Raw genomic sequence first — 11,579 nt, forward strand, 5'->3', positions numbered from 1 at the left:
ATTGGTGTTGGAGACGCGCCGAACACTCATACTCAGTGTGCTGGAATCGTCCCTCCGGCTGTGCAGAATAACAATTTCGAAATCAAAAGTGGTCTGATCTCCATGATCCAAGGGAACAAGTTTCACGGATTGCCAATGGAGGATCCACTCGATCACCTGGACGAGTTCGAATGTCTGTGCAGTCTCACCAAGATCAATGGAGTGAGTGAGGATGGTTACAAGTTGCGACTCTTCCCATTCTCCTTGGGAGATAAAGCTCATCAATGGGAGAAAAACATTCTCAAAGGATCCATCACCACTTGGGACGACTGCAAGAAAGCCTTCCTGGCCAAGTTCTTCTCTAACTCCAAAACAGCACGTCTCAGGAATGACATCTCCAGTTTCACTCAGAAGAACTCATAATCATTCTACGAAGCCTGGGAGCGTTTCAAGGGTTACCAGAGCCAGTGTCCACACCATGGTTTCAGCAACGAGTCCCTGCTGAGCACTCTCTACCATGGTGTACTTCCAAAGATATGCATGCTGCTTGACACTGCTTCAAATGGCAACTTCCTGAACAAGGACGTCGATGAAGGATGGGAACTCGTTGAAAACCTCGTCATGTCTGATGGTAATTATAACGAGGATTATGACCAAACAGTTAGAGGAGGAGAGTCTGGTTATGAGGAGAAGTACAAGAGGGACCTTAAGAATGTCAATGACAAGCTTGACCGCCTCTTGCTCAGTCAGCAGCGAACCGTCCATTTCGTCTCTGAGGATGACCCTTTTCATGTTCAGGATGGGGAGGGTGAGCAGTCCTAAGAAATCAGCTACGTCCAGAATCAAGGTGGATACAACAAGGGTTACAACCCTTACAGACGAACCCCAATTTGTCTTACCGGAGCACCAATGTTGCAAATCCACAGGATCAAGTGTACCCTCCTCAGCAACAACAACAAGGCCAACAAAAACCTTTTGTGGCTTAAAATCAAGGATTCATGCCTAAACAACAGTTCCATCAAGGTTATCACGCTCCTTCCGGACCACCACCAGGATTTTCACCTCAACAAGTTCAACCTACTCAAGCTCCAGATAAAGAAATGAAGCACATGATACAAAAACTTCTTCAAGGTCAAGCTAGTCATTCTCTGGAAACTGCTAAGAAGCTTGCTGAACTCAGTCAGCGAATGAAGTGTTCATACAATGATCTGAATGTCAAGTTTGAAGCTCTTATCTCCAAGATGAAGTATATGGAAGGCAAGACTGCTTCTATTTCTACCCAAATACTTGGCAACCTACCTGGAAAAGCAGTTCAAAAGNTGCAAGAAAGCCTTCCTGGCCAAGTTCTTCTCTAACTCCAAAACAGCACGTCTCAGGAATGACATCTCCAGTTTCACTCAGAAGAACTCATAATCATTCTACGAAGCCTGGGAGCGTTTCAAGGGTTACCAGAGCCAGTGTCCACACCATGGTTTCAGCAACGAGTCCCTGCTGAGCACTCTCTACCATGGTGTACTTCCAAAGATATGCATGCTGCTTGACACTGCTTCAAATGGCAACTTCCTGAACAAGGACGTCGATGAAGGATGGGAACTCGTTGAAAACCTCGTCATGTCTGATGGTAATTATAACGAGGATTATGACCAAACAGTTAGAGGAGGAGAGTCTGGTTATGAGGAGAAGTACAAGAGGGACCTTAAGAATGTCAATGACAAGCTTGACCGCCTCTTGCTCAGTCAGCAGCGAACCGTCCATTTCGTCTCTGAGGATGACCCTTTTCATGTTCAGGATGGGGAGGGTGAGCAGTCCTAAGAAATCAGCTACGTCCAGAATCAAGGTGGATACAACAAGGGTTACAACCCTTACAGACGAACCCCAATTTGTCTTACCGGAGCACCAATGTTGCAAATCCACAGGATCAAGTGTACCCTCCTCAGCAACAACAACAAGGCCAACAAAAACCTTTTGTGGCTTAAAATCAAGGATTCATGCCTAAACAACAGTTCCATCAAGGTTATCACGCTCCTTCCGGACCACCACCAGGATTTTCACCTCAACAAGTTCAACCTACTCAAGCTCCAGATAAAGAAATGAAGCACATGATACAAAAACTTCTTCAAGGTCAAGCTAGTCATTCTCTGGAAACTGCTAAGAAGCTTGCTGAACTCAGTCAGCGAATGAAGTGTTCATACAATGATCTGAATGTCAAGTTTGAAGCTCTTATCTCCAAGATGAAGTATATGGAAGGCAAGACTGCTTCTATTTCTACCCAAATACTTGGCAACCTACCTGGAAAAGCAGTTCAAAAGCCCAAAGACTATGCTACTATCCATGCCATCACCACCCAAGTTGTAGATGTACGGCTCACTTAGTATAATGAGAGTTTAGATGGAGATGATTTTCTTCAAGATGAAGTTCAGATAAAGGATCTTGTCGAGGTGCTTAAGGATCCAATTAAGTCAGCCAAGCAATCTGATCCTGAAGCTACTAAAGATCCCGCTGCTCCCAAGGATAAACCTGTGAGATTCATTCCTCCACCATACAAGCCATCTCTACCATTTCCAATGAAGTTTAAGAAGCATCTTACTGAGAAGTATACAGATCTGTTTGAAAAACAAGTCAAGGAGATTGAACTTAGGATGCCTTTGCTTGATGCATTTGCACTTGTGCCTCAATATCAAAAGTTTTTAACTGATTTGGTAACAGAAAGGACCAAAGAGAAGGAGGAGATAGCTAAAGGAGATCAAGCTAAGGCTCTGGAAGATGAGATGGTAGTGCATGTCATAGGTGGGGTAATTCATGAATGCAAGGCTGTTATGCAGAAGATGATTATCCCAAAGAAGTTAGAGGACCCTGGTTCTTTCACCTTGCATTGTTCTCTAGGTCCATTGGCCTTCAAAAAGTGCCTATGTGACCTTGGTGCTTCAGTAAGCCTCATGCCACTCTCTGTAGCTCAGAAGCTAAGATTCAACAAATACAAGTCATGCAACCTCCACTTAATATTGGCTGATAGGACTACTAGACTTCCTCATGGTCTACTAGAGAACCTGCCCATCAAAATTGGACAAGCTGAGATTCCTACTGACTTTGTGGTGCTCGAAATGGATGAAGAGCCTAAAGATCCACTAATCCTGGGAAGACCTTTCTTAGCTACAGCTGGAGCAGTCATTGATGTCAAGAAGGGGATGATTGATCTCAATCTGGGTAAAAACTTCAAGATGAAGTTTGATATCAAGGATTCTAAGAAGAAACCAACTATTGATGGGCAGACCTTCGTGATTGAAGAGAAGGATCAGAAAGCTGGGTTTGTCATCTTTGAGAGTGTGAATGAGGCAGACACTGAGGTTTTGGTAACCAAAGAGAAAAATCAAAGTGTCACTCGACCATTCTCCAACTCGAGTGCAGTCGTTACCCTCCCTACGCGTCAAGACCTGCTTCCTAAACCTCATCAACTGCAAGAGTCAAGTCCTCCCACGATTGACAGTGTGTATGAACTCCAAAATACTAAGATTCTAAGGGATTCAGTGAAAGAGTTAACATCTATGGTGAAGGAGGTGAGTGGGCAAATCAAGAAGCTCCAAGGTACAATGAGAAGTTCTCCTCCAAGGAAATTAAGGAAGAGGTTTGAGATAATGAAGAAGAGCAGTTCATTTGTTGCTGAACCTGGACAGACTGTTAAAGAGTATCTGGCTAGACATGACATTCTAGAGGGGTTTCTGGAGCCTCTCTTAACCCTCCCAAAGCATAAGAAGTATGCAAAGTCAAGCTCAGAGACTTTAAACAAGCTCACTTGGGAGGAAGTCCCAAAGGTATCATTGTAAATATTTTTAGGATCTTTGTGTTTTTAATTTTTGTTTTTAGTTTTCTGGTGTTCAGGAATCTACAGAAGGAAGTATGGGCAACATAAAAAAAAAATGAAAGTGGCAATCAAAAGAATGGGTTTGGAGTAAAGCTGGGAATGATGAGTTCTACAGAAGAGATAGAGGATACAAAGAAAATAAAAGAAAGGAAGAATCAGACAGAGTGTGTTGGTTATGTGGGAACAGAAAAAAATCTAGAGATGAATCTTATCATTTTGGCGACCCCACTCTTTTCTAGTCCATCAGCGCCCCAACTCTCCTCTCACCCTCACTTTGTTTCGTTTACTCATTATCTCGATTGAGTCACCCGACGAAGACGTTCCGCTCGATCCGCTGTCCCGAAACTGTCACCATTCGAGCCAACGAAGCGTCACACTCGAGCCGCCTCGCCTCTACTCGACCAACATCGGAGCTGACCGGATCCGTCGCCAGTTCAACTACCTTGTTCGAGCCACTCTCGATTCCACTCGCTCCCGCTGCATCACCATCCCTCCTCACATGTTTTGTTCGATCCCACCACCATCTCGCTCTAGACGTCATACTCACCACTCGAGCCACTGTCCGAACTCACCAATCAAGCCACTGCTGAACTCACCAACGAACACGTTCTCCGGTCCATTCTGCAGCTCGAGATGAGCATGAGCATGAGGCTGAGGTTGAACAGCGAGATGAACATTAGGGTGATTATCAGGGCATGCCGGAAGTTGAGCAGCAAATCGAGCATCAAGGTTATTATCAGTCTACAGAGGTGGTAGTGTTAGTCTCAGACCATGGTGAGTCCAGAGTCGACGACATGCAGTGCGAGGAGCAGCCGAACAATTATCAGAACAGGCAGGTGGTTGAGCAGCCAGTCAACGAAGCAGCTGAGTTCACTCATGCGGATCCAGAACAAGGTGAGGGACAAAGTCAGTTTCATGCTCCTCCTTGGGCGAGCACCGACTCCTTTTTTCTACTAATGTGGTACTCATACCTTCCCTTGTATATACCATTTCATTCCTGCATTGTTTTCTGTTGTGATTCTGAAATCCTCCTGCAAATTTTTCTTACACAGGAGACTGTGTAATTTAAGTTTGGGGGAGGGTTTGAGATGATGTATCTGATGATGTGTTTTGTGATTCTTATTTCAATTTTTTTGTTTTGCATCATATCATGTTTGAGTTTGCATCCATCTATTTGCATATAAAACCCCAAAAAAAAAATTTGAAAAAAAATCGAAAACTTTCACAAAAACAGAGTGTTCATGTAGTTTACAATTGTATATTATGATTGAGTCTAGTGTTATTCATACATGGTTGTTGCATTTAGCATAGGGGTTGATGATGATTGTAACCTTGGTAGCATGCTGGATTCAATAGGATAGGATCAATGCCCTTGTTAATAGTTCTTTGATGCATGTTGATTGAATTTGAAAATGTAAGATTGAAGCATGTTTTGAATTGACATCACTCCCTATCTATCTGAACCTAATTCTGACTTGCAATTATCTTGTTATGCATTGAAGTTGAACTCATGGATACCATATACATACTTGGATTGTCTTTCACATTTTTACCACCCTTGTCAATCCAAGTAGTTGATTCCCATCTTTGGAACAGTTTCCCGCACCCTTTAACCAATCATTCTTTCAAGCCAATTGTATTCTTGAGTGTTAGGCCTTTTCCGAGTTGAGCTTGTTAGAAAGTGTTTGGTTCTAACCGACAAGAGTAGGATCCTGTGTAGTTCTAGTTCGCGTTATCCGGACTAGTAGGACTAGGTGAGAACTTGATTTTGGGTATTGGGTATGGATTTGTGCAGAAAAGTACATGGTAGAAAGTCTTAAGGAGGGGGATGTGTTATCAAAGTTTACAAGTCTAGTAAAGGATTTGGGTTGAGCAAAGTAAAAAGAGTTATTGGTCCTGGGCATAAAGTAAAAGATTAGACAAAGAAAAGAAAGTAAAAATGCTTAAGATGTCTAGAGCCATTAGAAGAAAAGAAAAGGAACCACAGTGATAATAAAGATTTCCCAATCCGCTAGAATGAAAAAAAGTGAACTCTTCCTAAGACTAAGTGTAAAGAGTTTGAGATGATGTTTCTGATGAAGGGTAGAGATAGGACCAACTTCTGGATTAGAATGTTAGGACTGAGTTTCCTTGGGACCTTGGGGTAGACAGGGCACTGCTCTTGTATGTATCAGTTGGTTTCAACCTTTAGCCTTCTTTTGATCTCAACTCCTTTTCGTAAGAGAACCTTATTCTGTATTGACAAAACCACTTGAGAAGGAGATCATCTTCGTCTTTGACCTTTCGCCCTAGCCAAATGAGTTCAATGACATTGCACAGCTTGATTCATGGTTCTCTGTTAATGAATGTTAAAGGGGATGATTGATAGGATTGCATTTGTAGATTAAATAAATAAAATTCCTTCACCATGCATCATAGAATTAAAAACAAGGACCTTGATTCTAACTACTCTATTCAGCATGTTTTAGGTTCTTAGACCCCATCTTCACACCTCTTTTCCATACTTTGTTCTTGATCGTTTGCTTGAGGGCAAGTAAAGACTAAGTTTGAGGGAGTTGATATGTCTATATTTTGTCTCTCCTTAGCATATATTTATCATGCATTTAGTTAGGATAACTCATTGTTTTCCATCATTTTCTAGTCTTTTCTGTACACTTTGCATGTCTAGCTAGCTCTTGCATCATCCTTGCATACATTGTGCATTTCAGAGTATTTCAGGTATCTAGGAGACGTTAGAAGCGCATCCGTTTGAGCCAACCTTCCAGACGCCGCTCGAGCCACACCTTCCAGACGCATCACTCGATCCATTCTCAAGTCACCAGTCGGGAACGCATCACTCGAGCCATTCTCAAGTCACCAGTTGGGAACACATCACTCAAGTAATTCTCAAGTCACCAGTCGGGAACGCATCACTCGAGCCATTCTCACAACACTACCGGAACCCTCTCTCGAGCCAATCTCACAACACTCCCGGAACCCTGTCGCGAGACAATCTCACAACACTCCCGGAACCCTCTCTCGAGCCAATCTCACAACACTCTCGGAACCCTCTCTCGAACCAATCTCACAACACTCCCGGAACCGTCTCTCGAGCCACCCCCTTCGAGCCGTTCCACTCGAGTGGGATTTAGCTTTTGACATTTTCATAAAAGTTGCAGGAAATTGGGTCATCTTTCCAACGCCGTTTATTTCAAGCCAATCAGAGGTGTGGTTCAAGAGTTATCATTGTTTTAGTGGATCCGTATACCCCCAGCTCGAGCCACTTTCACCGACCACGCTCGAGCCACTTTCACCGACCACGCTCGAGCCACTTTCACCGACCACGCTCGAGCCACTTTCACCGACCACGCTCGAGCCACTTTCACCGACCACGCTCGAGCCACTTTCACCGACCACGCTCGAGCCACTTTCACCGACCACGCTCGAGCCACTTTCACCGACCACGCTCGAGCCACTTTCACCAACCACTCTCGAGCCACTCCTACTCACACCACTCGAGCCACTTTCATATACCAATCGAGCCACGGGACGCACACTGACTCGATCACACATGTCAGGAAGACGCTCCGTCTTACACGCTTCAGGGGATTCCCAAACCGACTCCTTACCTTGTCGTTTTAAGTTTTAGAGCTTTCCATGTTAGACTACTATATATATTTTTTGTTAAGTGTTTGCCGAGATCTTATCTTTTAGCTCGTTTTAGTTCTTTTCGTTAAAGTTTGACCTAGCCACCAAAAAACGCTCTGAGACTTGTAATCCGACATCTCCGAGTTTATTCAGTTTTTGCACTTGATTTCTTCGAAAAAGTTGTTATTCCTATTTTTATCTATCTTACTATGCTTAATTCAATGTTTTCTGGGTTTGCTTTCTTGATGATGATTTTCGGATCTGAGTAGTGTGATAGTTCTTGAGGATGGGATAGATTAGGTGGAGGATATTAGTATGTAGGGTGTTTAAGCTTGATTCATATGAAACCCTTCTGGACTAGAGTTAGAAATACTAGTTTCTCTCTGATCAATTGGAACTAGGTCTTAGACACTTCCACACCTAAAAGGTGTTCGATGAAATGTCTGACCAACTAGTGCCAGAGACTTACGTTCCTAGCCTAAGAGATTAGTTGTCTAGGATGTTTGTTGACGTGAATGAACTGGTTCGTCATGCCTGCTTAACCATGTTTCTCTAGCGAGAGCTAGGTTTGGAAGTGTTTGAGTATGAGTAGCTTCAACCAAGAGATTGGATTAGCTAAGTCGTGATGTTCATTGTCTAGGGATAGTTTGCTTGTGGCATGTTAAACACTCTGTAGACTAGGAGACTCCACCGACATCAATTACTCCCATCCTTAGGACTTATTTCTTCCTGATTTTTATTGCATTCCTGAGACTGTTTCTTATCTTGCGGTTTTGTTCGTGCTTAGACTCGTTTTCGTTTTTACTCTTGTTTACTTCTTGTCATACATTTTCGTTTCTAGTTCTGTAACTCATTTCCATTTTGCATTTTCATCATTCTAGGATTGTTAGACAAACACTCTTTTTATATTGGCTTGACTTGTGATTTCTTGATTGCATCTTGATTGCTAGCAACATCCCATTTGGATTGACACCTTAAGTACTACAACACATAAGGTTAATTGAACCTACTAGAAGACACAAAAATTCCTAGTATCAGTAGGAGCAGATGTGATCAAGCTAAAAGGGGAGTGAGCTAGTGAAGCAGAACAATCAGCATCCTGATCCAAGTTGTCAGCTATAGGAGTAGCATTTAGAGCCGAACTATCAGCAGCTGAGCAGTCTGCACCCTCATTTCCCGAGGGAGGCACAACAAGAGGGGAAGTACTATGCTCTTTGCCTTTTTTGACTTTTGGAACAAACACTGTTTTTCCAGTCACTATGCCTTGCTTCTCTTTATCAGTGGGAGGTTCCTTGGAATGAGACCATGAAGGGGTAACAAGAGGGCAGTATCTAATAACATGTCCAATTTCCTTACAGTGAGAACAAGTAGGTGGGATCCATGGGTATTCTACAGCAATGGTGATGATTTCTCCACTGGCTCTCTCGACTTCAACGGAGGTAGGTAATGGTTCACTCAAGTTCCTTTCCACCTTGACATGGGCTTCATATATGCTTACTAGATTTCTAGTAAAGTCATCCATTTCCTTAGGCTCTCCAACTAGACCAGCCACTAAGCTTATACCTTTATGGTGCATCAGGTCAAAAGGCATACCTTTTAGGTGAGCCCAGATGGGAATTGCATTCATGTCAGTATTGGCTCCACCAGAAGAGTCCCATTGGGCAACTAGGAACATGCACTCTCCAATGTACCACATTTTCTTCTCCAGTACCTTTGTACGAATATACTCGTTTGGCAGCCTTACTAACATAGAATTATTTGCATGATTCAAATGGACCTCTAGCTTTTGCTCTCTTCCCCACATATGGCTAATCACACTTTGGATATGCCGATAAGTTGGAAGTCTACCTTTAAACCTACCGATGATAACGTCTTTATGAATTTCAGCTCCTTCTTAGAAAAATGAGTCGGGGATGACAATTCTGGGTTTCCCTTCAGGTGAGTAATTTACAGGCGCTAATCTCTGCAAGGTTTTATCCACATCTCTTTTTAATTTTATGTATCAACGAGTTTGGTTTAATAGCAGGTTCTTAGTGCTGGACAGGAGGCTGATGAGGACGACGGGTTGGGGACAGAACTGGTTTACTTAATGGAGTAGCAAGAGGAGGAGGCACAACTGGAACGGTTACAGGTGGAGTAGGAAACAGGGAAGTGCAGTTATGGGAGTCGACATCAGTAGAACCCATATCAGTAGTTTGGCCAGACAGAGCAGAAACCGCTCCAGACACAGAAGCGTCTTCAATAGTAGTTCGAGAATCTGTAATTGTTGGAGCTAATGAAGCAGTCTTAGGAGCCCTTACTTCGAATGTTGGCCAAGAACTCGACGAGCTACCTTTGGGTGAGTTTGAAAAAGAAGGCCATCAGTTTGAGCTGCAGTTTTCCTCTTTGGTACTGTAGCACAAATACCAGATCTAGGGTTTTGAGCGAGTGAGTGATTGTAACTGTCAAGAATAGCCTGTGCCTGGGTATTGACTACCACAGGAGTTGGCTTGTGATGCGCCGGAAGCGCTAAGACCACTCTCTCAGGCTCAATATAAGCAGTTTGAGAGGAGTGTTGGGAGGGGGAATAAGGGGATAACAAAGAAAGAAGAGGAAAGTCAGAAAGGGAAAAGGGAAACTACAGGGTGATGGTCGGAAGGGTCAGGGGGAAAAGGAGGGGGACGGTTGGAACTACCTTCAGGCATAGCTGAAGTAGGATGTTGGCCGGAAATTCGATCCTTAGGGAACCAGCGGTTCGCCGTTGACTTCATAGTGAAAATCCACAAATATAATAAACTGAGTTCTCTTACGTAACCATAATTTTATTAAGAGGTTTTTTTCCCAATTTTAAAAAGGGAAGTTTAATTCCTTATATGTTAATAGAGAAGCATTCACAAGAAAATGATGATGTGTCGTCGTTAGAGAGCTCAAGACACTAATGAATTTATTACCCTCATTTTTATGGATATTTACATAAAATTGTTTTTCAATGATTAAGGAATATTCCTTTATAATTAATTAAAAAAATTCGAACATCAAAATTTAAAATTTATTTTAACCATTTTATAACATATTTAATTATTAAAATATAAAATCATTAGATATAAAACGTTTTCAAAAACCAAAAATTATTCACCTATTAAAAAAAAATTGATTGCTATTCAAATATTTAAAGTTTTGAAAATAAAATTATCACAATAATCATTGTTATAGGGAATTGACTAAATATATTATAGGGTTTAATATTTCACGGGTGAAACAAATTCTTACACAAAATAAAAAAAAATTTAAAATAAAAAATCTTGCATAGATTAACAAAAGAGCGGGTTATACATATATTTAGTTGATACATAATAGTTTAATCTAAAAATATTTTCATAGGTTATAGATATATATTTTTAAAACAAATTTTAGATCCAAAAAAAGAAATTTACACATAACTCTAATTTTATCTGTATATATTTATTCCGCATATAGTGCGGGTTGATACCTAGTATACTAGTACAATTGGTAAGAAGGTTTGGTGTTTAATGGTAATTTCACCCTTAGAATCATGTTTTAGAAGAAAAAAAAATTATGAAACAATGTCGTCATGATTAAAAGTCACGTAGAAAAAAGAGTGATAAAAGGAAGTTGTTATTGAAGGAAAAATATCCTATCAATTCATAAATTAGTTGATAGAGTTAGTGAATTGATTTGTGGTTTTTACGAGAATAATGCGGTAGATTGAAGTAGAGTGGTGGTAAAGTCGTGGTTATGGAGTAGAGTAAATAACCCTCATAGACTTAATTTTAGTGGTGGTAGAGTACGTAATAAAAGAATTCTTAGAGTTATGGGCGAAATAGAGATAGTTGATAGACTTAAACCATCTCCAATGCATATTTCTATTTTTTTCTCTAAAATAGAGCATTGAGTTTAGTGTAAAATAAAATAGAGGTGAGAATAGAGTTGCTCTTTATATAGAACAATCTTGAGCAAATATTGCTCTATAATAGAGTTTTGACTCTAAAATAGAATGGGGTTGGAGATGTCCTTAGTTGTAGTGGCGGCAGAGTAAAAATATATAATTGAGACTATTGAGTTATATGGCAAACTAATAATTAGTGAAAGTAGAGTTATTGTTGATGATAGAGTT

The sequence above is a fragment of the Camelina sativa genome, chromosome 4 (genome assembly GCF_000633955.1).
Source record: "Camelina sativa cultivar DH55 chromosome 4, Cs, whole genome shotgun sequence".
Lineage (NCBI taxonomy): Eukaryota > Viridiplantae > Streptophyta > Magnoliopsida > Brassicales > Brassicaceae > Camelina > Camelina sativa.